At 47.6% G+C, this 17,881-nt stretch overlaps 1 protein-coding gene across 1 annotated transcript in view; it reads left to right on the top strand.

The window, feature by feature from the left end:
* The first annotated feature begins 5,826 nt into the window (after positions 1-5,826).
* Rasgef1c (RasGEF domain family member 1C) overlaps positions 5,827-17,881 on the top strand; it is an 80,648-nt gene continuing 68,593 nt past the window's right edge. Inside the window, exon 1 of the mRNA XM_021177347.3 lies at positions 5,827-5,903. The gene's annotated coding sequence lies outside the window, so the exon portion shown is untranslated. The remainder of the gene's footprint in view (positions 5,904-17,881) is intronic.

The following is a 17,881-nucleotide window of genomic DNA, read 5'->3' as shown; positions in this document are numbered from 1 at the left end:
TTCTTCTTTTTCTTCCTCTTTTGTGCTGGTTGTTGAGCCTATGTTAATCAAGAGCTCTAGCAAATGCACTGTATCTCCATTCCTATTAACTCTTCTACAGTGCACTAAACATTGAGGTTTCTTATTTGTTTGTTTAACTGCAGATTCTCTCACTGGTGGCCGCCCCCTCCCTCCCTTCCTTCTGTTTGACACACTGGAGTGGGTGGATTACCTCAGTCTAGTCAAGCATTGGTGCCAGTCTGAATGAACCCAAGTGCTCTGCTTCCAGAGCCTCTAAAACCTCAACTGAAGGAAACAGAGCTTTGCTCACGGAAGAGTTGTCCTTCACCCACACACCCTCAAAATTGGACTACTGTCTTGTTGTGGAAATAGGCCTTCTTTTGGCAACCCTGTGTCCATAGTCTCCAACTTTGCTGCTTTACCTCTGCAAAAATTCCAGAGTCTTTGGTGGTTTTCCTGTCTCTCTGGCAGTGGTTTCCTGCCAGAACCTAGGATGGGATTCACACGCTCTGCCAGGTTCTGAAGTGCTAAGGGTTCCCACCAGGTGAAAAGTGAGAGTTCAGGGCCAATTCGCTGCCCCTCTGTGGTCTGCATGGGTTGCCTGTTGCATTTTCATGTCCCCTGCCCAGGGTCCTGGTCTCCTAATCCCTGGGAGATAAGAGGATTTAATGCAGCTCTCGGTGTTGAGAAGAGAGATTCTTCACACCCAGCCCTGCAGTTAATTCGCAGGTACATTAGGGAGAATTTAGCCTCAATATCCCAACCCCACACAACACACACCAAATTACTAAAACATGAAACCTTTCCTTCCTCTTCCTCCTCTCTCTCCAGTCCTCCCCCTCCCTTTCCTGATATTTTTATGTGCCCATTTAATGCTATTATGGAAATCTACAATTTGAGATTATTGGCACAAGTCTTGCTATTGGTCATAGTGTGGCTCAAGGCTAGTTTTGAATACAAGCGTAAGAGCATATTAACTTTCAGAGTCTTTGTACTAGTCACACTCTTTAATGCCATGGCAGAATATCTGAAGGGGAAAAAAAACAACTTTAGGGGAGTAATTATTTATTCAGTATCAAGGTTTTGAGGATTCCGGGAAGTTCATGGTTACTTAGTCCTTTGCACCTGGCAGAACATTTATAGTGCAGGAGCATGCTCACCTCATGACAGACAGGAATATGATGGACAGACCAATGGACAGATAATGGACAGACAAACAGTTGGGAGGACTTTGTGGGAGCAGACTAGGACTCTACCATAGCCTTCAAGGTGCGAGTGTTTGGATTATTTTTAATGTCACCAATCTCTTTAACAACCACACCCTTCTTGTCCTCAACTTTAAACATGCTTCTTTCTGTGGCTAGACCACACATTTTCTCCATCTTTCTTTTTTCTTTTCTATTCTATTCTTTCTTTATTTATTTCTTTCTTATTTACTTACTTATTTATTTTTAGATATGGTCTCTCTGCATAGCCCTGACTGTCCTGGAATTTATTATGTAGACTAGGCTTCAAACTCAAGAGATCCTCCTGCCTCTACGTCTTGAGTGCTGGCATTAAGGGGGTGCCCCATCTTGCCTAGGCAGGATGTATATTTTCAAATATTTTTTACTCCTGATTCTCATTGTAAATGTGGCTAAAAGCAGCGAGTAACAACCATGCCACAGTTTGTACCTGTGCTGTGTTTACAGTTCCTCTGGAAAGCCAGACCTAGTTCCAGAGTCCTCTCAACTACTCAGGGAGCGGAGGCAGGAGGACTGTGAATTTAAGATTTTTCTGGAGCTACAAAATTAGTTCAAGACCAGCCTGGACAACTTAGTGAAACCCTATGTCTTAGTTTAGGTTTCCATTGCTGTGAACAGACAATATAACCAAGACAGTGCTTATAAAGGACAACATTTAATTGGGGCTGGCTTACGGTTTCAGAGGTTCAGTCCATTATCAAGGCAGGAAGCATGGCAGTGTGCAGGTAGACATGGTGCTGGAGGAGTGGAGAGTTCATCTTCATCCAAAAGTAACCAAGTGGAGACTGTCAAAGCTCCCACAGTGACTTCCTCCAATAAGGCCACAGCTATTCCAATGAGAACACACCTCCCTGTGGGCCAAGCATTCAAACTCTTGAGTGTATGAGAGAGTTGAACCATTATACCCTATCTAAAAAATAATGTTTTAATGGGAAAAAGGATTGTGGATAGAGTTCAATGGTAAGGTACTTAGTTAGTATGCACAAGGCCTTGGGTTCAGTCCTCAGCATCTCCAAAAGAAAAAGAAAAAAAGAGGGAAGGAAGGAGGGAGGGAGAGAGGGAAAGGGAGAGGGAGAGGGAGGGAGGGAGGGAGGAAGAGAGAGAATCTGTTTTGTTACCTTTAAACTCTGTCTCCCATAAAGTCTCAGGAGGTAGAAATATACAGAGAAGTCCTTTGCCAGACTACAGCATGAGCCACCTTGGTCCAGTTCCCAGCACACTGTGCCTGTGCCTGTCTGAAGTCTCACGAGCAGTCTTCTGCTGTCTGTGTTCCCAATGGGGTTCTGATCTCCCGAGTTCCCACCATAACTGCCAGTTAAGATGAGCATACAACACTTCAGAGCTCTCTAGCCTGCTTTTCCAAAGTCTTTAAATTTCCCCCACAACCACTTCCAAAGGCCTGAAGACCTCATCACCAGGGTTAGCAACAGCAAACACTCTTTCTCATTATCACAAACAAGCGGATGGCAACAAAAGGGAAGGGATTACTCGTGTCAGTCCACGGTTTCTGAAGGTTCAGGCCATGGTCACTTTGTCTTTGGACAGAGCATCATTGTGGCAGGAGGGTGTGATGAGGAACTTGACCTCATAGCAGGCAGAGGAAGAGGACCTGACCTGGGTCCTGGAGTAACCTGCGAATGAATGCCTCAGTGGTCTATACCTCTGGCTGGGTTCTTCCTCTTCAGATGTCACAGCCTCCAAAGTAGGACCAGCATCTGGGAACCAAGAGACTGACATAATGGGGAACGTGTCAAGTTAAACCACACTAAGAGGCAGTCAGTATTACCCATTACAAGGAGGCAGGCTTCTGCCCTGGAAAAGCATGAGGACCAGTATCTAGGACTCAGGCCTGAGCATCTCTGTGCTTCTGATTCTACTTATAACCATAGATGTGCAAATAGCCGTGACCCAACAAGGATGCAGAAACTGCTCTGACCCTGGACTCAACCTCAGACATGCACAAACTGGAAAAGGCACTGCCTGTGGCTTAGTGTGGTGGAGGAGGGAGGTGACTGGGCTTCAGGTAAGACCTACAAGAATCTGGGTGTTCCAATAGGTATTTTGAAGAAGGCAGGTTCTGTGCCCTCTGTAATCTCAGCCATCTGTATTCAGTACAGTTCCCACAGAGTCTCCAGGAAGACAGGCTTTAGTTGGCCGTGATGGTCACCATCCTAACAATACGTCCTTTATGAGTTGTCCCTCCTTCCCTGCTCTAGCCCTGGCTCCCTGGAATCTCCTTCCACCTCGGCAACCTCCAGTCTTATCTCAGGCTCCATTGCCAGGATCCCATCTGAGATAGCATCCTTTAATTATAGGCTAGCATCATGATGGTACTAGGAACCCATTCTACCTATATCCAGATCCATGCTTACTCTACACATACCACACACACACACACACACACACACACACAGAGAGAGAGAGAGAGAGAGAGAGAGAGAGAGAGAGAGAGAGTCATGCACACCTCATGCTTGGTCACATACATAATGTACATGCAGATGCACCACACACCGCACACATATCACACCCAAGGGTTCTACATGCATGTGTAGAGTATAAACACCACCATTAATCACATACTGCATACATTTAGCACATGTAGACCCATACTGCACATATATACACATATGGGCACTCTTGCTTCCTCCTCCCAAGTCTTCACTCATACTCTGTGGGAAGGCAGAATCCTGGTGTGTAAACAATAAGAGATTCTCTCTCTCTCTCTCTCTCTCTCTCTCTCTCTCTCTCTCTCTCTCTCTCTCTCTCTCTCTCTCGCACACACACACACACACACACACACACACACACACACACCTCCTTGTAGCTGACTGTAGCGTAACTTTCTCCTAGTGCTCTCTGTCTGCCCTTGTAGTAACGTTAGAGGGCTTTCAGCAGACCCAAGAATGGACAGTTTATGGGCTCTGCTTATAAAGTGCATTGGCTGGAGCCCAAAGTTCTGTCGTCTTTGTTCTTGCATTTTATTGGTGATCCTGTTTGGCCACCTTGCAGGCTGTCAGGCTTCCCTGAGTCACCTGATGCATTTATGCCAAGGCTGAGACAGAATGCTGCTTGAGGACCTGCACAGGGTGTCTATGGCCACTGAAACCCAAGGGTCTCCTTTTACCTCAAGGACCTGATTCCAGAGTGCACTCACTAGCTGTCTTCAGGACTTTCCCAAATTTTCCTTTGGCCACACAGCCTCGCCACCTTCTGGGAAAGGGCTCCTCAGCAAACCTCACAAATACTACCTACCCAACAGCCACCCATGGGAAATTTCCCCCTCACCAACCCAGAATCGCCCACTCCTCTCTCAAGTTCTCCTGTCCTGTATCACTAAGCCCTGTGGCTTTTCCTTTCTTGTATCTGTACCATTCACTGACCCTGTCTAGGGTCTGTGCTTCTCAGCTCTCCTCTGCCTGCCCCGTCTACACTGGTTCCTGCTGCTTGCTTCTCCCTCTTATGTCCTCTCAGTGACAGCCTTGTGGGATGAACTTTTGTGGTCCAGACCACTGTGAATGGGAGATGCAGTTCGGAAAACCAAGGCAGGGGGCTTCTTAGGAGCCAAGGTAGTCGGGAATGTACCATCTCCTCTTGCTGGAAATGCTTTGGGCAGAACTGGGGCTAATTTGTCCCTAGGGCCACAGTCAAGAACACGACCTACCTCTTCCTAGTATTCAGGAGGTTACCCCAGCTCTGCTCCCTTCCACCTTGGCTCCTAGCACTCTCCCCACTGGAGAGTCAAAGACTATGATTTAACTACCCTAGGAATCAACATTGCTTTTTTTCCCCCTATGTTTTAATAACCAATAAACTCCGCTTGAGTGAATTGAGTTGGGTTCCTGCCACAATTCATCAGGAGGTTCTGCCAAAGCAGAAGACAAATGTCCTGACCTCTGCAGTGAGACACGCCTGGATGGAGCCAGGGCAGAAGGTCACCAGGTCCTGTGTTGGCTCCTTCTTTTCACTTAAAATTATGACCGCCCTGCTTTATCTTTCCATGAAACGCGGCTATGCCCCTCACTATAGGGAGGAGGGTGTGTGCAGTCTTCGCCATCCTTTTGACACTTAGCCTGTGCCAATAGGACACCAGGACACAGACCACCCAAAGTTCAGTGGCCGTTGTAGGAGAGGCCAGGACTCAGCCTTGAAGCAAGTGTGACCTGGGTTTCAGGATTCCAGAGGCTGGTCCAAAGAAGAGGTATGGCCTGATGGCAGTTTAAGTGCTGGGGGCTCGGGGACCAGGCTTGGGAGAGGACCACAGGAGCAGTTTTAGCACGCGGGACTTCCCTCAAGCGAGGGGAAACGAATCACATTGAGGGTCCCGAGCGCATTCCTGGACATTGGGTCTTGATCCCGGGAGCTGGGAGCAGAGGAGAGGCTTGGGCAAGGCGACGGCATGCGGAGTGGACAGGGAGGGCAGCGGGCAGCGTTGCGTTGCGCTGCGCGGACTCGGGCGGCTCCACCCGCGCTTCCCTGTGCGGCCGCGAGGGGGCTCCGCGCTGCTCCGGCCGGGCCAGGCGCACGGGCGGGCTGCGCGCGGGATCGCGGCGGGCTGCGAGCGGGCGAGCAGGCAGCGCCCGGTCCACGGTGAGCGGCTGCGGCGGGCGCGGCGGGCGCTGCCGATGGGCCGGGCCCGGGCTGCTGGAGCGCCCGGAGCCGGTGAGTAACGCGCAGTCAGGAGACACACCTGCGCTGCGGACAAGGGCGTGCGGGGCGCGGCGAGGTCCGCCCGTGGGGCGCGGCAGCGACGTGGGCGGGGACGGCGGATCGGGCCGCGGGCGGGCACGCGCGGGGCTGACCCGGGGCAAGGTGCGCGCGGGTGACAGTGCGCGTGGCCGGAGCCGCGGCGCGCGTGGCGGGGAGGTGGATGACACTGGGCCGAATGGCGCGGGAGCCCCAATCCGCCCATACACACACACCTCCCTAAGGCGCAGGGCGAGCGCAGTGTCCCGGAGTGGAGGTACCATGCAGTGGCTGGAGGACCGGGACTCAGCAAAGGGCACGCCCCCAGCCACTGGAAGGAGACCACCTCCCTACACCAGCTAGTGGCAGAAAAAAAAAAAAGCCATTCTGGACCCAGAGTCCCCTCCCACATGGGTCTCAGTTTCCCTGACTCTGAAACGGGCACAGCGAAGTTGACCTGCGATCTGCATGGGAAGGGTGACACGAGCCTTGGCCTTTTGGAAACCAGAGGACCTGTGTGCCCATGAGGGTCTGTAGGGTCATGGTATCTACTGGGACTCCATGTGTGTCCCTCAGACAGTGGCAGGAAGCAGGCTCAAGGATGAAGACAGAGAAGCCCTGTCAGAAGTGGGTGCTCTGAACGCCACTGTCTGCCCAGCAGCTTAGATGGTAAGGTGGTGGGGTCCCTTGCACTCCAATTGACCCCCTCCTGAGGCTGTAGGGCAGGTAAGAGAGGCCAAGAAGGGTCCTGGGAAGACCCACCTGATGGGCAGGGCTGTCCACTTCACAGTCAAGAAAACAGACTCAGAGGGATGAGAGGACTTGCTCTCATGAAGTGACAAAGGCGAGGTTCCAGCTCCTACCCCAGCCACTTTGTCAGGTGCTGTAAGAATGCTGTGTTCACTGAACACCTACTGTGTGCAGCCAGCTCCCTATCCTGAGCACTGTTTCCACACTGGTGTGAGGGCAAGGGAAAATCTGAAGTCATTTCAGAAGATCATCTCTAGGAGGACAATAAAACGGGGTAATGGGCTGGAGAGAGGCAGGTATTGGGACGGAGCCTGGGCCTGGCCAGAGAAGGTACCTGTCCTTGGCTAGAGACCTCTGTGCAGTAAGTCAAAGATGGAGCCTGGAGCCCGTGGGAAAGGGTTGAACAGGTGCAACATACGGATGATGTGTGGGAAGGGCTTTGAACCGGATAAGTCAGCAGAACTGAGGCTTGGATGTTCTTCTGGGTGCAGTAGTCCTCGGAGGTTTGGAGTTTGACTTGTAGAAGGAAAGGTTTAATGGCAGAGCTGTGCAGGAGGCAGAGAGGAAGCAGGGTTAGAGTGGCCAGGCAGAGAGAACTCAGACTGGCCTAAGAGATCAGAGGTGTGGAGATATTTGAGAGGGCTGTGCCCACCCACCCCTGGCGGCATAGCTTCTTAAAGGCCTTCATCCTGGCAAAACCAGAGCCACAAAGAGGCTTATAGCAAGTTGAGGGGCTCAGGTGGAAAGGGAGCCTGGTTTTAATTCAAGTGCTTTCCCAGTCTGGTCCAGCAGGGGGCGCGTGATTGCGGGCTGGGTTGCAGAAGTCCAGTCCGGGTGCTTGGGCTAGACTCAACTTGTGGAATCTTCTGACTTGTCATCAGGTGTCTCAGAGGGCTGGCCCACCACTCACATTTGTCCTTAACCAAACCTGGAATAGGCCGTTTTCCAAAGAGGCTTTTATTCCCTTAAGTGGAAGCTGAGAAGCCTAGAAACCACCTTCTAGGTTCGGTGTGCCCATGACTGTCCTGGTGCCGCTGAATCTAGACTTTGTCAGGGAGTCCCAGCCAAATCGCTTTTAAAAACAAACTAAAATTTTATATTTCTGTCTCTTTTCTCACAGTGAGAACCGGATTCCCAAATCATCAGTTATATTTAATTGTTTGCTAAACCGTAGAAGACACACAGATCGTTTCAGAAAGAAACTCCGTAAACCACTCCCCACCCATAACGGCTACCTAAGGTTTCAGTGCCGTTGAGCGCACACCCAGAGCTCCGTGGGTCGTTTTTCCGCCTGATACAGTTTTGGTTTCATGAGTTTCTAGTTGCATTCAGCCTGGTTTTGCACATCCTTGGTCTTGCAATTTTATTTTTGAATCTGTAAAATATTTTTATGGCTCAAAGGTCACAACTACACAAAAGCTATATTTAGAAGCTATTTAGAAGTACAGCCCATCCCTGTGTCTTTGTCCCTGTCCCATATCAGCAGTAGCCATTTTAAATAGTTCCTAGATGTCCTGTCTATGTTTCTTTTTATCGAAGAAGCCATCTATACATTATATTAGTATCTGTCGCATCCCCCTTTGTACTATGACAAAAATTTTACCTAAAAACCAGCTCTCCCAGTCTATAGAGACCTTTCCAGTTCTTTTTTTCACTACCACATATTACTCTACTGTGTGACTGCACTCTAGGTTATTTTATTTGTGTGCTATGGGTGAACCTCTGATTTTTATTCCAGGCTTTTGATTTTTTCCCCTCTGTCTTTTTAAAATTTTTTATTTTATATGTGTGTGTCGTGTGTGTGTGTGAGTGTGTGTGTGTATGTGTGTGTGAGTGTGTGTATGTGTGTGTGTGAGTGTGTGTGTGTGTGTATGTGAGTGTGTGTGTGTATATGTGTGTGTGTGTGAGTATGTGTGTGTGTGTGAGTGTGCACTTATGTGGAGGCCCAAAGATGTGCTGGATTCCTTGAAGTTAGAGTTACAGACACTTGTGAGCTTGTGTTTATCTTTAATTAATTAAAATATTTGCTTATTTTATTCATCTTTAGCCAAAGGGAAGAAAAAGTGTATTCGGGATCCTGGTACGGGGAGAGCAGTTGAACAAAAAGCCTCCCCTCTCGCGTTTTCGAGTCTGGCAGAACTCACTGCTGCCACTTGCTATTTCAAAGGTCTCCTAGCTATTCCGGAGTGTTCATGATATGTGGAGTTGGATCATGTTAGTGTGTTCACAGTGTGTGCAGGAACGTAAGTGTGTGTGGGTGTGTGGGCCAAAGGATAACCTTGGGTGTTATTCCATAGGCACCCTCTGTCTTACTGTTCCTAAGACAAACCTAGAGCTTGCCAGTTAATCTGGGATGTCTGGCATGCAAGCCCCAAAGATATGCCTTGTCGGTGCCTCCGTAGTACTGAGATGAAAGGTACGTGCCACTCTGCTTTGCTACCCCCACACACACACAAACACACACACACATACACTCACACATACACACACATACATACATGCACACACTCACACACACATACACACATATTCACATACACACACATACACACACATACATACATGCACACACTCACACACACATACACACATATTCACATACACACACATACACACACATACATACATGCTCACACTCACACACACACTCATACACACATATTCACATACACATACATATATATATATACACATACTCACACACACATACACGTACACACACACATACATACATACACACACACACATATACACACATACATACACAAACACATGCACTCATACACACACACACTCACACACATACATACACACATATACGCCGGGAGTGGTGGCACATGCCTTTAATCCCAGCCCTTGGGAGGCAGAGGCAGGTGGATTTCTGAGTTTGAGACCAGCCTGGTCTACAAAGTGAGTTCCAGGACAGCCAGGGCTACACAGAGAAACCCTGTCTCAAAAAACAAACAAACAAAAAAACAAACATACACACACATACACACACACACACATACACATACACACTTTAAGAGACTGAGTTCCAATACTCCGCTCCTTGCGCTTGTAATACAAACACCTCACCAGCTTGGTTTTCTCCTCAGCCACATTTCTATATTAGCTTCTGGAAAGTGGACACCTTTAGGCAGTTAATCATAGGAATCATGGAGGTTTTCTGTCTCAAGCTCGCTTCCACTGGGGAAGCTGTCCTTGAACAGGCTCTTTACATTTCCTTATCCAGGAGAATTCCACCTGGCTCGTTGTTGTTATAAACATTTCTCCCTTCCATTGTATCTCCTAGCTGGCTGTTACCTCTGCACATGGTCTGTTTCCTACTGTTGTTGGTTTGTTCGTTTTGATTGTAATTGCGCTGTAGATAGCTTGGGTATCTACACCTCAACAATCTCACTTTGCTTTACTAATTTTCAGGTATTTATTGCTTCCATCTAATTGACTAGCTAAACACATTCAGTTGGGGCTAGAGAGACAGCTCAGTGGTTGAGAATGCCTCCGCTCTTCCAGAGGACACAGGTTCAGTTCCCAGCACCCACAGCAGGTGGCTCAGAACCCCTGTAATTATCCTAGCTCTAGGAGACCCAGTGCCCTCTTCTGACCTGTGTGGTCACCTGAGTGCACATGCACACAGAGACACATGAACAACAAACAAATCCCTCGGATTCAGAATTAAATCTTGGATGCAATGTGTGTCTTTACCTTGCCCTAAGGCTAGGGAAGATGGGGAAGGAGAAATGAAGGAAATGCATTTGTTCATTTTCTGCTTCTTTATAGAATACCAAACACTGGGTGGACTGTAAACAATAGCTGTTTATTTGGTTCATGGTCTGAAGGCTAGAGAGTCTGCAATGAGGGGACTGTGTCTGTAAGGGCCATTGTGACTGATAATCCCACAGCAGAAGGAGGAAAGATCACACACACACACACACACACACACACGAGAGAGAGAGAGAGAGAGAGAGAGAGAGAGAGAGAGAGAGAGAGAGAGAGAGAGAGAGACTTTTCTAATGACCCACTCTAGAGATACCTAACTCATCCTATAAGAATGACAGCCCAGGCTGGAGAAGATGGCTCAGCGGTTAGGAGCACTAACCAAAGGTCTGAATTCAAATCCCAGCCACCACATGGTGGCTCAAGACCATCCGTAATGAGATCTGACACCTTCTTCTGGAGTGTCTGAAACCGGCTACAATGTACTTTTAAAAAAAGAATGACAGCTCATTTGTAAGAGCCGAACACCCATAGTTTTGTTGTTGTTTTTTAAATTGGGTCGCCTACCTCCTTTTTGTCTTAATGATAGGGTCTCACTATGTAGCCCTGGATGGCCTGGGACTCAATCTGTAGACCAAAGTGACCTCGAACTCCCAGAGATGCACTTGCTTCTGCCTCCTTCATGCTGGGAGTAAAGACACGTGTCACCATGCCTCCCCCCAGGTCCTACCCTACACATGCAGTACTGAGGGTAAAGTTTCTGACATTGTGACACTGACACAAGCCATCATTCACACCTATTGTACTGGAAATGCTTTTATTGAATCGTGTATTCTTACAGCAGGATGCTATTTCTCCTTGGCACTGTTGGGACATTGAGCCACATTAGGGGATTCCCTAATGCCAGATTTGGGACAAAGGTGAAGTAAATATACTTGAATCTTAGTTGTCAGCCACCCCTGCCTTCCTGAAACCAATCCCACTCGGCCATGCTGTATTCTGCTTTAACGTGGTTGTATTGGTTAGCTATTGCTGTGTACCGCTGTGTCAGCAGCAATTGGATTACAGCAGCATATGTTTGTGATAGCTCAGAGCTGGCTCAGAGCAGGCGCTGGCCAGAGTGGAGCCCCGTGACCTACTCACCTCACATTAGGTCCCTCCTCCTGCATTGGAGAGCCAATCAACATACAACCTCTGGAAGACACCTTCGGCCTTCAGTGGCCACTCACAGTTTCCAGGAGTCATGTCCAGGTCCTTGTCACATGGGAGCCTACACCATGGCCACTTACTCTACTAAGATAGTGATGAAAGATCACGGGGCAACATCCAGACAGAGCAAAACAGCCACATCGCATAACCATGGACACAACTTTCTATCACCTTTGATGTGATTCACCAGTTAGGGGAAAGCAAAAATTCCCACCCACTCTCCAGGGCAGGGCTTGCAAGAAAGGGATGATGGTTGGGCGCTATAGAGTGGGCCGCTGTGGAACTCAAGGTCAGATTGCTAGTGTCTGATTTTGCTAGAGGGCCTGGTGTCATGCCTTGCTTGGGCCATGCTTAGCTTGTGACAGTTTCTTTAAGAAGAGAGCATAACCAGTCTTTCTTGGTTTTGTCCTCTCTGTATCCCTGATTCTTGACGGACTGGTTGGCTGCTTGTAAAATACTTGGATTTCTTTCCTAATCTCCTTAAGACACATGTGAACTTGGAGACATCACCAGCCTCAGTACTTGAGAAACTTCATAAAGAATGGTGTACTCTGTCTCCATTTACCTTTAAACAAAACAAAACAAAACACTGTGGGATATTTGCCATGTCTCACTGCCCACAATTTATTTTTACTGATCGAATTAAGGGTGTTACTGGAATACGTGTGCCACTTGAAAGCCAACATTCAAGAGACTCGAGTCAGTACAAAGGAATCGGGCAGTTTAGGGAGCAGTTCCTAAAGATAACGGAGAGCTGCTTCCTCAAAGCTCCATCCAGACTCCTCTGGTCTCAAGGATAGAGCAGTGGTTCTCAACCTTCCTTATGTTGCAACCCTTTAATGCAGGTCCTCATGGCATAGTGACCCCCAACCGTAAAATTATCTTGTTGCTACTTTATAACTGTAAATCTGCTAGTTATGAATCATGCTGTAGAAAACTGCTCTGCAGGATATCTGACATACAACTCCAGAATGGTCAGAACCCACAGGTTGAGAACCACTGCTTTATAGGGAGGAAAAGGCAGAGGGATGCAGGGATCTTTGACCTCCTGGCTTTTATTTCGTTGGTTGGTTTCTGTTTGTTGTTGTTCTGTTTTGTTTTGTTTTGTTTGGTTTGGTTTGGTTTTTGAGGCAGGGTTTCTCTGTGTAGGCCTGGCTGTCCTGGCACTTGCTTTGTAGACCAGGCTGGCCTTGAACTCACAGAGATCCGCCTGCCTCTGCCTCCCAAGTGCTGGGATTAAAGATGTGCTCCACCACCGGCCTTTGTCATCCTTTTTGTCCTTCATCCTCTTGGGAACATTAGCTGCAGCCATACCTTGTGTTTGTTGACTCTGCTGAGGGCTGCTGCACAGGGCGTCAGTATTCTAAGTTCTGTAAATCTGACACAGGAATCTCAGCATTTTAACCGTGTGTAAACAGGGGCTTCTTCTCCGGGTTTAGGATGCCAAGCAGCAAGCAGCAAGGGCATGTAAACCCAAAAGAATTAAGATGGGGGTGGGGAGAACAAAGAACTGCTAATGACCCGCAGACACCCTCCTGTTCATTCTGGGTCCCCCAGATGAAGCCACCACTGCTCTGAGCAGCCCCCTGGACTCTTGTCAGTCTCTCTTCAGTTGTCTCAGGGCCAGCGCTCCCCTGCACAGAGCGAGCAGCTGTTGAGTATTCATTCACAAAGCTGTGCGTTTGCAAACATGAACACTCCCGAGTGTTAAAGGTGAACTCCTCCATATTTCGCAATTAGCCTGAGACTCTAGGAGAGGCACCGTGGTTCCAGAGAGATTAAGGAGTGTTGATGTGTTGACAGGACATCAGATGTTGGACTGGCCGTGGAGAGAGTGACCTTGTCCTTCCATTATAGATTTGAAGGGAGCCCCAGACGTGTCAGCCTCCAGCCAACAGCATCTGGCTGTATGTTTGCTGCTGGTACTGGGTCGTAGGAAGCCTAAATGATGCTCAGGAGCGTTTACACTTCAATGTTGCTTTGCAATTTGAGTATCTACTCCCTGCTATGCTCTGTGCAGGGTGCCAGGGCCTTGTGAGGGTTATTTTATGAGAATGGACGTGTGTAACAGGGCAAACACATGGTAGAGAAATCCCCTTGGGGAAAGGTTAATAAAATTGGTCAACTCCTTGCAAGACTAGCCACAAGAGACACATGTATACATACATACATACATACATACATACATACATACATACATACATACGGACAGGCAGACAGACAGAGCAAACAGGAGTGAGAAAGAACAGGTGACCAATATCAAGAACAAAAATGGGAGACATCATTTCAGATTTTACAGAGAGAGAGAGAGAGAGAGAGAGAGAGAGAGAGAGAACGAGAACAAGGGGTTTTTAGAAGCATACCAAGACTTTAATACTTTAGGTAGAATGGACAAATGCTTTTAAAAGTTACAGCTTATAAAAAATAACACAAGAGAAAACCTGCACAACACTGCTTTTTCATTAAAGAAATTGAACTTATAATTAAAATTCTCTCTAGACAGAAAATGTCAGGCCCAGGAGCCTTCTACAGTGAATTCTATCAAATATTTAAGAAAGGAACTCCATCACTCCTTCATTTTGTCAGTAAAAATCAGTATGTCTGGCAATTCAAATACTGACAAGGATGTGGGTGATGGAGACCCTTAGCATCTTTGGGCAGGGGTGGGCATTTCAGGAACCAGTTTGTAAAACCACTTAGTGAAATTGGTCCTGACTGCATATACCTGCAAGGCGGTAGTCCCGCTCCCGGGATGTCTGTCCACAGGAGAACTGTGCATGTCAGTTCCCATACCTGGCTGGCCACAGCAACAACTGGAAACAAAAAGTACTTATACATGCATTGTGTTAGATTAAAAAGTAATGCACAGAGGATGACACCATATCTGTAAGATCTAAAAGCCAGCTCTATAAGGTAGTGTTTAGAGATGCCTACTTCTGAGAGAAAATGTCGAATAGATAAATGAGTTTTTAAAAGTTTCACCTAGCAAAATATACTGATAGCTTGACCTTGTCACACCTCTGTCATGACAGCATGTCATTTGCCAGAAGTATAAATATAATTCTTGTTCATAAAAAAGTGCTTTATTATAAGGAGCTGGGAAGATGGCTCAGTGGGTAGAGTGCTTGTTGTTCAAGTATGAAGACTGAGGTTTGAATCTCCAGCACTGAGGTGAAGAAAACACAGTCAGGTAGAGTTGTCATGCCTGTAACCACAGTATTTCAGGATGGAGATGGATGGATGGATCCTGGGGAGCTCACTACCCAGACAGCCTAGCGGGAAAGGGGAGCAGCAGTGTTAGTGGGCTTTGTGGTCGGTGCAAAACCCTGTTCCAAGGAAATGGGGCAAAAACCATAGAGGAGGGCACTCAGTATTTGCTTCTGGCCTCCACACATGCACACGAGTACAACACACACACTAATTAACCAACCAATTTCATTTAATTTAAAAAGTTTTAGTGTCCTATACTTTAGATCTGGGCTAGGGCATAGATGACCTCTGCCTAGTCTTATCTCAACTTGACACAAGCTAGAATCTTTCTACCCCAACTTGCTTTCTGGTCACGGTGTTTCTTCGCAGCAGTAGAAACCCCAGCTAAGACAATGCCTGATAATGATTGTGCTTGAATGGCCAGAAAGCCCCTAGGTTTCTAATTTGCTACTGTGATTCATGAGTTAGGGTAGGCATTCACATAGAATATTGTGTGACATGATCCTTTCAACAAGCAAGGCTCGACTGTCCCTCGTCCAAGATACCTGAAACCAGAAGTTCATATGATTAGAGGAATTTTTTTGATGAGGTGGCATTATTTACATATACGTAATGAGCCATGGTAAGAATAGCATCCAAATTGAAACAGGAAATTCTGGTACCACTCGAACACATAGCTAAAAGGTCATTTTATACCGTATTTAAAATGCGCCTTCATTTTGACTGCACCTGTTGAATGACATCAGGTGTGGAATTTTCCACTTCTTGTTTGGCTGGTGCTCTAAAAGCTTTAGATTTTGGAGCAAACCACACTTCAGACTTCTAATCCATAATAAAACATCGAAGTGAGTCCCCACCTCTTCCCATCTCTCTGTGGACTGTTCTCACTTTGGATGCCACTGACTAATGAAGCCACATGGCCACAGGGCCTCTCTGCAAGTAAGCTTTGAGTGTAGACCCAAGGTGTTCCCAGGTGGGTGTGTCAGGGCGGGGCAGGGGGGAGGAGTTGCAGTGGTGGATTACTTTAAAGGAAGCTGATATGGGGGTATGATGCCCCAGCTGTCCTCAAAACTCAACCCAAATATGTGTGTGTGAGGAAGGAAGGAGTGATGAGTTCTAGCATGGAAGACTTCAGTCTCGGTACCCACTCTGCTTCAAACATGGGGCCACTCTACCATCAATATCCTGAATGGCTGGGGTGAGGTGGTATGTCAAATGTGCAAGGCTCCAGGTCTTCTTTCTTTTTTACCTCTAAAATATTTATTATTAGATTGGCTTATTAGTATTCATTTATGGGCTGCAACATTGTACTACTACACACATACACAGTATGCAATGATAATATGCACAGGTTTCTCTTTTCCATCTCCTCAAATGTGACCATTTCTTTGTTCTGGGACCCTTCAAATCCTTCCTCTCTGGCTTGTGAGGTATGCTAATCGAATTGTTGTAGACTGAGTGACTCCAATGTGTTATAGACCATTGGACGTCCTTTCTTACCACCTCACCGTATCTTCATGTTCATTATCTGAACCCTTCTTTACCCAGTCATTCCCATGGTTCCCTACCAACCTCCAGCAAACTCCATGCACAAGAGGTAGAAAATCAAGATGTGGGGCCTGAGGTGCTGAGCCACAACAGACTGAGACCATGCCTGCAAACACAGGTCTCATGGCACACTCATTTTCCAGGACCTGACCACTCTGCTTTCAGACTTGGTACCATGAGCTGGCTCTGGGTCCTCAGAGGTCAGTCATATTCTGTAGCCCCCTAGAGGGATTTGCTATCTACTGGTGACAAATTCCCATCAAATGGTTTAACTTCCCGGCACCTCAGTGTCTGGTAACAGCATCCATCAGTCATTTGGGAAGTGGCCATGTCTGGACCACCCAGGACTCTCCCCATTTTAGTGCTTCTGGCCATGGGGCTGCTTTGACAAGCCCTTTAAGGATAAAAAATGGCACGTACAGAGGTCTTGTGAGCCTGTGCAAGGCAGATTGCGGGAAAGGCTTAAAGAGGCTGAGATGACAGAGTGTGTGACAGCTGCTCAGGGGACACGAATTGCAGGTCCCCAGTGGCCTGTGGTTTGCAAACAGATGTTTGGGCATGAGCACAGCCAAATTGTATAGCACTCTGGGTGATGGAAGGGGCGCCAAGTGCTTCGGGTTACCGTTCTGAAACGTTCTCGGGGAAAATGTACTTCTATTTTGCAAACAGCAAGCCTAAGAAGGAGGAACAAATTAGGTTATTGTGCCGTAACCAATTTCATGTGCAGAGCCGTTGACAGAGGCACATTTTACATAATGAACGTGATCAGCAGGGCTGCCACTCACCTTAATGAGGAGAGAGAGCAACAGGGAGCGTGGTGTCCCCTCCTGCCACATCTGTCCCCCAGCTCAGACAGGGACCACGACCAAGCAGGTCTGCCTGCCAAGTCCCAAGGTCATACAGCATCCAGGCTTGCCAGGACTTCCAGGAAGAAAGTCATAGGCCCTCTTCATTTCCCCCCACAACCTTTTTCTTACAGAAAAGCTCAAAAACATGGAGAGAAGAGACTAAATATGTCACACCGTCCCCATTCCCCAGCCCCCACAGACATAAGCTCCCAGCTCACCTGTGTGTGTGTGTGTGTGTGTGTGTGTGTGTGTGTGTGTGTGTGTGCGTGTGTATGTGATGTGCATGGAGAGACCAGAGTTTGTAATCAATGTCCTTTATCACTCCCCACCTTGTTTCTTGAGACAGTGTCTCTTGCTGAACCTGGAGCTTACCAATCAGCAAGACAGACTGGCCATGGAGTCCTAGGGATCCTCTTATTTCTGCTTCCCCATTTCTGGGGCTGCAGGCAGACATCACGGCTGTGGGTGCTGGGGCTCTGAACTCAGAACTTTGTGTTTGTGTGATAAGCACTTTACCGATGGAGCCATCTCTCCAGCTTCCCCATTCACGTTCTCTGATCTCTATTTCTCCTCAGCTTCTTAAATCAAACCCGAGGCCCTATCTCAAGCCCTCTTAGGCCTCCAGGATGTATCGCTGAGCACAAGGCAACTGTATTTTCATAACCATAA

Source organism: Mus caroli, unplaced genomic scaffold (genome assembly GCF_978045245.1).
Source record: "Mus caroli unplaced genomic scaffold, Mus_caroli_1 scaffold_13, whole genome shotgun sequence".
Taxonomy (NCBI): Eukaryota; Metazoa; Chordata; class Mammalia; order Rodentia; family Muridae; genus Mus; species Mus caroli.
Note: the sequence above shows the minus strand (reverse complement) of the source record. Positions and strands in the feature narration are given on the sequence as shown.